Below are 10,545 nucleotides of genomic sequence, written 5' to 3'. Positions count from 1 at the left end.
TAGGCACTCAGCTGGGAGTGACAGAGCCAGGATCCAAACCCAGATTTAGCCAAACAGAAATCTCAGAACTGCATACCACCTCCAAATTTTTGCTATGAGATTATAAAATCTCAAAATTCAGACGTTGTCACGTCTGAATGTATTTGCTGTGAGAAGATTGTATAATCTCATAGTCAACTGGGATAAAAAGAGACAGTAGGAGGAGGTAACAATGGCCAGAAAGGGCAGGGCACTTTGGAAGAGTGAGGGAGAGTAATGTGGCTTTCACGAATGAGAGTTATGAGAGACTTTGGAGTTGTAGAACACTATTTGCAACCTGGATATACAGAATAAATTCATTTGACATTTTCTTCTGGTCTCAAGGAATGTGATTATTCCTTTACTCAGTTCATCCTCAAATCTCATTAAAATAGTGCATAATGGATTGGAAGAATTATAGCTTCTTGATGCTGACATCTTATTTTTCATCTGAAACTGTCAACTCCCTAATCTCTGTAAGTGTTCAGCGCTTGTTTGGTCTGCTAGAAAAAAAATCAAAATTACATTTTAGTCCTGAAATTTTTTTTTAATGATGTACCCTCATTTCTCACACTTAGAGTATGTGTTTGGGCAAGACTTTAATAAACACGAACAGAATAAATCATCTGAAAACACTTATCTTAACCTGCAGCTTCTGTGTCAGAAAGCTGAGAGGCTATAAGATTCTAGCGTCACCCTACTCCTCACTTGTCAGTTGTTTGACATGGGAAATGTACCCTTCCTCATTAGTAAAAAGGAGAGGGCAATACCTATATTATAAGATAGATATGTGGATTACATGGGATAATGTGTAAGTACCTGTTAATTACTAGACTTCCCAGGAAGATTAGAATTTTATGCATCAATTGGTATTGGCTCAAATTTACTAGGCATCTATAATCAGGAACTTTACAGAAGTCACCTCTTTGAATCCTCAGAACAACTTTTCAAGGCGGGTTTCCTTATTTTCACATTAGAGATGAAAAACTGAGTTGCAGGGATTTTAAATAACATGACAAAGAATCAGGATTAAAAGTCCAGTGTAATTTCACATCTCGTGTATTTTCCGCTACACCAACCTCCATCTCAGTCTACTATACAATTAACATTGAGTGCCTAATGTTTGCTCACATTCACATATAAAATATAAGCAAGGCAGAAGTCTACTTAAAATAGAAGTAAGACAGAGATCCTACTACAGGTAGCTGAAAGCCTGGTTTTTAACCTGTTTCTACCACAAATTAGCTGCACTCTGCACTACTGTCTTACTTTCTTACAATTGAATTATGAGACTGACACATCATAAGTAATTGGACAATCTAGTTCAGTTTCTGCATGAAAATTCAGATTACTGTGAATTATAATCCCCATTTCCTTCCTTCTCTAAACTCATGAAAATAAAGCAGGAGAAATCATCCTACCCCCAGAACTTGTGTGTGTGTGAGTGTGTGAGTGTGAGTATGTGTGTGTGTGTGAGTGTGTGTGAGTGTGTGTGTATCATATTTTTTCTCTTTATTTAGACTTTCTATAGGGTCAACTATATGTGGTAAAAATACTAATAGAAGTAAAACAAAGTAGTGATTCCAACCCCTAGAAGTCCTGATTTGAAGTCATATGGATGTTTAATCCATTTCCCTTGTCAATGTTGACAGCGAATATGGCGTCTCTATTGACTATTTGCAATAGGCTAAACCACTCTCTCTGATCAGGCAGTGTACATTCATAAAAACAAGTCTCAGAAATGACAGCTTTTTCATGGAAATATTTTTGGATGCAACCACTGCACCTTGCTCTCTGCTGTGGACCTGTGAGGCTTCTAAACTTGTCCATGTTCGGTGGCCCTATGACAGTTCTCTTAGCCTTGTCAAAAGAATTCAGCTTCTCTGATGTGGAACTTTTTATCGCATGCCACAGAAGAGATTTTTACCTGTTTTTATTTTTGATTGTTCTGCTAGGTCTTTGCTATCCCAGCCCTGCTAAACCTTGGCGGCTAGAGCGAGCCGGGAACAGACTTTCCCTCTGAAGTCTAAAAGGATTAGCTTTGGAAAGTTAATCACCTAGTGGCAGATCCAGGATTTGTGGGGCCTGAGACTTAGGAAAGCTGGGGAGAGGATGACCTTTTAAGAAAAAGAATCCCAAATGAATACTAAGTTATGTACATAAGTGAATGCTGAAAATGAGAAATCACAATGGACAAACTTTGAAAAGAAAATCAATGCCATGAAACACAAAATTCAGAAAAATAATGTACATTTTCCTTAATTACTTGTTTAAAGATGCATATGTGATGCACTGTATTTCTAACGACTAGTTTTAATCCTCTGCACGCTTTAAACCTGTTTTTTACTTTTTTTCACTACACTCTTGTGCTTGCTGATAGAACACTGATAGGATATGTTCATAGAGAGAGGTCATCTCAGGCCCATTTGAAACATTGCAATGGAGGGGTTGAAGTATTCCTAGAAGCCATTTCTACACCAGCAAATGATTATTTAATTGTACATAGATATATCTGAAAATGGCATCAATACATCCACTAAATCTCAGTTGTATGTATTGACCAACTCAACCTTGTCTTAGTTTCATCCCTACCACCCCATAACTGGAACATGTGATGGAAAAGACAGGGTATGTGAGTGACGGAGACAGTGTTCTTAAACAATAGTGCTTAAAACAGCTAATTTTTGAGAAAATTACAAAAACATATGTCAACATGAGCTCTAGATTCATCCCAAGACCTGGGGAAGGGCCTGTGCAAGTAAGACCTGGAAGCTTTAGCGGGTTAGCCTCACGGCAACTCTCCTATGCACAGGTCACTTAAGCACGACTCCCATGATAAAAACGGAAGTTCTGCTTAGAAAGGCATCAGACTGTGGCTTTGCACCTTTACTTTCTGGTTCCTATCTGTTGCAGTACATTAAACTGAAAATTCAAAGATAATAAGGTGGAGTGTGGTGGCTCACACCTGTCATCCCAGCACTTTGGGAGGCCAAGGGGGCAGATGACTTGCGGTCAGGAGTTTGAGGCCACCCTGGACAAAATGATGAAACCTTGTCTCTATGTCTCTACAAAAAAATACAAAAAGTAGCCAGGTGTGGTGGTGCATGCCTGTAACTCCAGCTACTTGGGAGGCTGAAGTGGGAGGATCACTTGAGCCCGGGAGGCAGAGGTCAAAGTGAGCCAAGATCGTGCCACTGCACTCCAGGCTCGGTGACAGAGCAAGACCCTGCCTCAAACAAAACCCTAAGATGATAAGAGAGTTACATACTGAATAACTAAGATGTAACAAGACCAGGTTGAGGGAGAGGGACAGAAGGGAAAATTAAAAATGTTTGGAATAAATTTTAAGTAGGCAAACAAGGAAAAAGTCTGTAAGATGACGCTGAACTGGGCTGGGTGTGGTGGCTCACGCCTGTAATCCCAGCACGTTGGGAGGCCTGTAATCCCAGCACGTTGGGGGCAGGTCACGAGGTCAGGAGATCGAGACCATCCTGGCTAACACGGTGAAACCCCGTCTCTACTAAAAATACAAAAAACTAGCTAGGCGAGGTGGCGGCGCCTGTAGTCCCAGTTACTCTGGAGGCTGAGGCAGGAGAATGGCGGGAACCCGGGAGGCGGAGCTTGCGGTGAGCCCAGATCCTACCACTGCACTTCAGCCTGGGCGACAGAGCGAGACTCCATCTCAAAAAAAAAAAAAAAAAAAAAGGCTCTGAACTGAAGAATTTGTATGCAAATAATCTGATGCTGAGAACTATGAGGAATGAGTTATCCTCTGGATAAAGCAGTCTTGTTGTTCTTAAGAATAAAACTATATGTTGTTTGCAACTATGCGTGATCATGAACCAGAACTACATCACATGTTAAAGTAATGGAATTTTACTGAATAGTGACGAGTTACCTAAAGAATGCTTTCTTAGATTATCTGAAAGAAAATCTATTCCTGACCTGTTTTTGTCACTAACAACCCGTGTGCTCCTAGAAAAAAAAAATCACTAAACTTCTTCGGTGTGTTTTCTTCTCTATAAAATAGGAACAGCACTACTAGACAATCTTTAAGGCTTCTTCTAGTTCTAAAAGTTTTTGTACATGTATTTTCTTTAAATATGACAACGTACCCTATTTAGACATCATCATTCATATTTTCCTGGAGCTAGAATAGTTTGGAAAGAATAATCCAATTGGAAAATATTATTTAACAACTTCTTCAGATGTTAATGCAAGTTGGAGCTGTAAAAATTCAATAATGACAATGTTGTTCAGAGTGGAACAAAGACAAATGCCAAACAATCTCTGCAACAAATGCCATTGCCATTTATGTAATCTGAAGTTAAAAAAAAAAGAGAGAGAAAAGAAATAGCAAGAGGGACATGATTCTTTAAGGAATTTGACATCCTGGAATTGTGTTTTTAACAGTTTTTCTTTCAAGGAGCCAATAGGCAAACCTGTGCACAATTTAGATGTTTTGCTCATCCCATGTGTTTCATGTGCTGGTTTGAATTATTCAGTGGTGGAAAATAGAAATGTAGAATTAAAAAAAAAAAAAGCATTCACAGGATTCCTATTACTAATTACAGGCAGCACAGTAGACAAAGTTACAGACATATATCATTAAAGACATAACAGGTTATCCAGCTCAGTCAACTCTGCGGCATTTTACAAAACAAAATCCTTGTTATGTGTCCAGCTTAATTTCAATGATCCATGTTGGCTTCTATAGATTCTTCTGGGACACTAATAAATGACTAAATTTCAATATAAATTTCCTGCATTTGCTGATGGCTTAACCTCGCGACTGAATTCCATGTGATTACCTACAGTCATTCACACTTTCATTAGGAAGAACAGTTTATCATGATGATTCAAAGGCATTTACCACCTGCTCATGATGCCATCCTGCATGTAGACAAAGCAAGTTAAATGAACACAGTCTCTGTGCCCTAAAAACATCCTCTACCTTCTTGATCTGGCTGTTTCATGTGTATGGATCTCTAGCACATTCTCTTCTATCAATAATGTTTCCATATTAGTCAATCTGACTTGCTTCATTGCTCATAAGTACGTCTTTCTCAGCAAATGTCCTAACACATACTTCATCTGTTTTTACCCTCATCATAGCTTTATTGTAAATAAATAGATTGATCACATCAAGCCTGAGGTCCCCTAACTGCGCAGTGGTGGTTACAAATTATGGCCAGAGCAGTCCATTCTGAGGTGGAGGAAGACGTAGTTTCTCTTCCTGAATAAACCACTCTGTTCTGGAAAGGGAAATATTAGTTTCCTTGCAGGTACTGAAACTGCTTTCCCGAGACTGATCCCTTCCTAGACTTTCCAATGTCCCAAGTAGTATTACCAGTGGGTGGAGCCTTGGCCCTGGCAGGAGGTTGAAGGGTGAGACCGGGTACTAGGACAAGCCAGGATATTTCTCTGTCTCCTGCTCTGCTTTGGACAGCATCTCTGGCAGCAGCTGTGTCTCCTGCAGTGACTATGGCTCCTCTGAGACCTCAGCTGCTGACACACTCCCAACTACTGCTGGGTACCCTGGTGTCTGGGCTCCCTTTAGAATGCTTCTCTTTGTTGCCTCTGTGGGTAGGAGTAGCTTCCTGATGTTGCTCATCTCTGGTTTGTTTGACCATCTCTGCAGCTCTTCTATCACTATATAACCAAGTCCCTGCTTCAAATTTGCTATTTAAGAGCTCAGAGTGGTTTCTACTTACCTGGTTGAAATATGGTATATACAATTTTGCCCATAAGGAGTGATCTCAGGAAACAAATCCTCAAGAAAGGATTGTATGTTAGATCTTGAAAGTAGGAATGACCCTCATGAAGGCAGAGAGGGAATTTTAGTAATCCATGGTATGTAGGGGCATCACAACCACCTAGATTTTCCAGGCTCTAAGAAATTAAGTAATCTGCTGTACTCTGCTACCATGGCAGTAACAATGATTACAAGTATTGTGGAGTTTGATAAAGTATTTGAGACAACACTACAGGGTTTCCAAAAAAAAAAAAAAAAGCCAATGCAAGACTTATAAGTTTCAGCTCAAACACAGGTAGAAAACCAGAGTACTTGATGACAGCTTTCAGTGAATTATTTTTATCCATTATACATACAGGACAGCATGGCTGAAAGTCAGGACTAATGTCTTGTGGTGTAGTCTGGAGAATTTTGAAGCAAGTTGGTCAGATAACTTTGCTAAATTTCTTCTGTTAATATTTAGGGGTTAGTGAGAAAGCAATGATTCTCTTAGAAATGCACAGAAAACTGTTTGTTCACATCAAGCTGGATACTGGACTTATACAATGAAATGAGTTCCATAATTGAATATCAAAACTGATTTCCTAATAGAAACACCTCTCCCTCTTTTCATTTTCCTGAGGAAACTAGCCTTCTTTTGTAAATCACACACATCGCACTTCGTTGCTTATAGATCCAAAACTGGAGTCAGATTCCAGTAAGACCAGGGCAGAATCACGAGTTATCTTGGAAGAAGGCAGCATATAGACCACCAGGAATTGCAAAAACTTGCCCATATTGATTAATGGAAATTCAAAGAGCACATATATAAATGAATCGTAAGCATGTGAAAGGAAGAAAAAGAAATATACAGTTAGGTTGGCTATATCTATTGGATTCATGATTTAATGTACTAACTTGATCATCTGGAAATGGCTCTAATAGTTCACTTGGTTGACTGACTAAAGCAGGATTCCACAAAGAGCTATGTCTAAAAAGATCAAGATGTGAAAACCTTCCCATAATTATTTAGAGCAAGGAGTCCAACAGATATACAAACATGATAATTTTAGAGCAAAATAATTATGGACAATTTGCTTTCTCTTCTTCTGACAATTTTATCTGAAAGTTACAAAAAAACACTTACATCACCAGGGCATTGAGAAATGCTTTATGAGGGAAATACCAGCATTTTTGAAAACTTGGTTCTGTATTTCAACTGGAAATATGGGTTGATGGTGGGAGTTGCCACTTGTGAAGTAATCTATGTGATTTTAATGGAAATTGTTGGATTCCAGAGTGACAGAGGCCAGGTGGCAGTGCTTAAGCATCAGAGATAAGGATGGCTCAATTACCATGACTGGTTGTAAAGATGGACTGCCATCCAGAGTGTTTTAAACTCGAGGGACCTGAGTCATGGATAATTGATTACTGGGACCTAGGGACAAAATACGTAGGCAAAAATATTACTTGATTTGTATTGTACAGAATACACTGGGGATCAGAGGTCTTATTTGAGTCACTGCAGTAAGAAGTCATGGCGTCTCCAATTCCTCTATCTAAACTAGTCTATAAACCTGGATTACTTAATTGAAGGAGAGACCAGGCCCCCTTGAGGAAGGCCTTGCAACATTCTCATGTATACAGACTCTAAATCTTCCTCTAAGCATACCCTGAAGGAGTATATGGCCATTTCACCTATGACTTGCACTGGAGAAAGGGAAAATTCTAGACACTGGCTCTGAGTTGACACTCATCCCTGAGCACCTGAAGTGCCACTATAGTCTTCTGGGACTTATGGAAATTGGCTGATGAGTAAAGTTTTGGGCCAAGTCTATCTCAAAGTGGTCCTATTGGGTCCAGAATCCTCCTTTGGATATTTTCCCAGTTCCTAATAGCATAGTTGGGTAAAGTACATTAGGAAACTAACAGAAGCCTCTCATTGTCCATTATGATAAGAAGTCCCAAGGGTTAGCACCTGGAAGTGCCATCTGTACCTGCATAGCAAACCAAAAGCAAAGCCTCATCCCCGGAGGGCCACAGCAAGTTTACTTTTGGGAAAAAAACAGAAGGAGTCATAAAGAATGACTGAGGGCTGTCGTAAACTCAGGTGGTTACTCCAATTGTAACTGCTATTCCACATAGGTATTCTGAGTACAATAAATCAAAGACGGTTTTTGAATTTAGTACACATCTATTGATCTGGATTGAAAATGCTTTTTTCTTCTTCTCCATAGCAATTTGAAGGGTTGACCAGAAGCAGCTCACTTTCTCTTGTCAGAGATACCAGTGTATTGTATGTGTAAACATAGTATATAAGGTATGGCCACAGTATATAATATGCTTCTATATTATAAAAGGTATGGGAGTGTTCATATCTTATATAGTATGCTTATACATACTCAGGACCTTGAATAGGACCTTTCACAGACCATCACATTTGTCTATGACTTAGATGCTGATTGAATCTGGTTAGGGGGAAGTAGCAAGAATAACCTAAATGATTAGAAAGTCATTTGTGTGTATAGAGGAAGAGATAAAATGAAATTTCAGGCTTCTGCCCTTAGAGAAGTTTCTAAGGGCATTCTTTTTAGGGTGAAAGACATGCACGATATCCCACTCAAAAGGAGAAACAAGTCTTAGTGAGCAAACCTTTTTTTTAATATAAATAGATACATTTTCAAAATTGAATTTGACTTATCAATGCACCTTGCTTCTAGAACTATCATCCAAGCAATTATAGAATGGCTTCTTTACAAGTTATGGTATCCCACACCACATTGCTTGTAATCTAGAAACATAAAAGAGTGGCAATGAATTCCTGTCTATATACTAGCTGATCTAGTAGACTAGTGGAATGGCTGAAGCTTCAGTTAGGGTGCCACCTAGGAGACAGCACGCTCCAAGGTTGGATTTGCTGTCACGCAAGATGCATAACTTGCTTTGAAATAGCAACTAATCTGCAGTTGTATTTTTTCCATAGTCAGAATGTACAGGTAGGGGAACTGAGTCAAAAAGTGGAAGTGACTCATGTCACTCATACTTAAGACCCTGTTGGGAAACAAGCCTACATGGCTCTAGAGGCTCATTTTCTCCTCTTTATTGGTGTCTGGGCAGGGAGCTGGCTCAGTTGGTGTCATGGCCCACAGAGAGAAGAGATCTTTGATGTCTGCATTCCTAGCTTGCATAGCTTTCCAGACCCACCTGATTTGTATGCATTCTCTGTAACATCCTACCTGGGCTCAGAGACATCTTAAAATATTTTTTGTTCTTTGTGAAACTAGGTGACCCCTAACCCCTCGCAGATTAACCAAAAAAATATGTAATGCAGTATGGGTTCCAGGCTGACTCACTGTCCCGGGGTGTGCTCAGTTTTTCTTCCAGCTTCTCATCCAGGCAGACGCCTCCTGCTGAAACCATGGCCGGGGTGCATTCAGACCATCTATACCCCGCTTAAGTTGTAGAATAATGAGCTTGGGAGACAGCATGTGCTATACTATTTCTTTAGTTTGAATTTTTCCTCCAATAACCTCTTTATATGCATATTTCCCCCAATAAACTCTGCATATATATTATAACCACATGTTGTTCTTGGTGTGTGTTTGTAATTCTTCTGCAGCACACAGTCCATTTGCATGTTTGCAAGGATGTTATTCAAGAACCTGCTGTGTATTTGGTATTATGGAATTTTATATTTCTAAAGATACACATATGCACACGTTCACAAAAGAGAGATTTAAGGAATTGGCTCAGGTGATTATGGAGGCTGGAAAGTCCAAAATCTTCAGAGGAGGTTGAGAGGCCAGATACCCATGGAAAAGTTGATGTTGCAATATGACTGTGAAGGCAGATTGCTAATAGAATTTCCTTTTCCTTAAGGGATATTAAGCTTTTTTCCTCTTAAGGCCTTTAACTGATTGGACGAGGCCCACCTGCATTGTGAGAGTAATTTGCTTTGCTCAAAGAATACTGATTTAAATGTTAATGTTATCTAAATAAATACTTCACAAAAACATCTAGACTGGTGTTTGACCAAATACCTGGGTACCATGGCCCAGCCAAGTTAATACGTAAATCAACCATCACAAATTAGAAAGCTACTGGTAAAGACTTAGAAAATTATTTTAAAAAGTGTTTTCCCCATATTAATATAATCTTCATGTTTAACATATTTTTTAGAATAAGCACATAGCATAGCACTTTTTAGTCACACTGTACATTGAAATATATGTAAACAAATATGCACAACTTAGTCCAACCTACAGAATTTTTACTAAAAATTAGTAGTTAACATTGTTGATCAAACCCATTTGTTGCGGGAAGTCAGGGACCCCAAATGGAGGGACTGGCTGAAGCCATGGCAGAAGAATATAAATTGTGAAGATTTCATGGACATTTATTAGTTCCCCAAATTAATACTTTTATAATTTCTTATTCCTGTAAGAAATTATAAAATTTCTTTACTGTAATCTCTGAACATAAATTGTGAAGATTTCATGGACACTTAGCACTTCCCCAATCAATACCCTTGTACTTTCTCCTATGCCTGTCTTTACTTTATTCTCTCAATCCCCCCATCTTCATAAGCTGAGGAGGATGTATGCCGCCTCAGGACCCTGTGATGATTGCGTTAACTGCACAAATTGTTTGTAGAGCATGTGTGCTTGAACAATATGAAATCTGTGCACCTTGAAAAAAGAACAGGATAACAGCAATGTTCAGATAACAGCAAAATTGCTTGATTTTATAAAAATGACTTCTTAGTGGTTCCTCGATTAGCCAAAGATCAGCCC

This window comes from Mandrillus leucophaeus, unplaced genomic scaffold (assembly GCF_000951045.1).
Source record: "Mandrillus leucophaeus isolate KB7577 unplaced genomic scaffold, Mleu.le_1.0 Scaffold102, whole genome shotgun sequence".
Lineage (NCBI taxonomy): Eukaryota > Metazoa > Chordata > Mammalia > Primates > Cercopithecidae > Mandrillus > Mandrillus leucophaeus.
The sequence above is the reverse complement of the archived record's forward strand: the minus strand, read 5'-3'. Positions refer to the sequence as shown.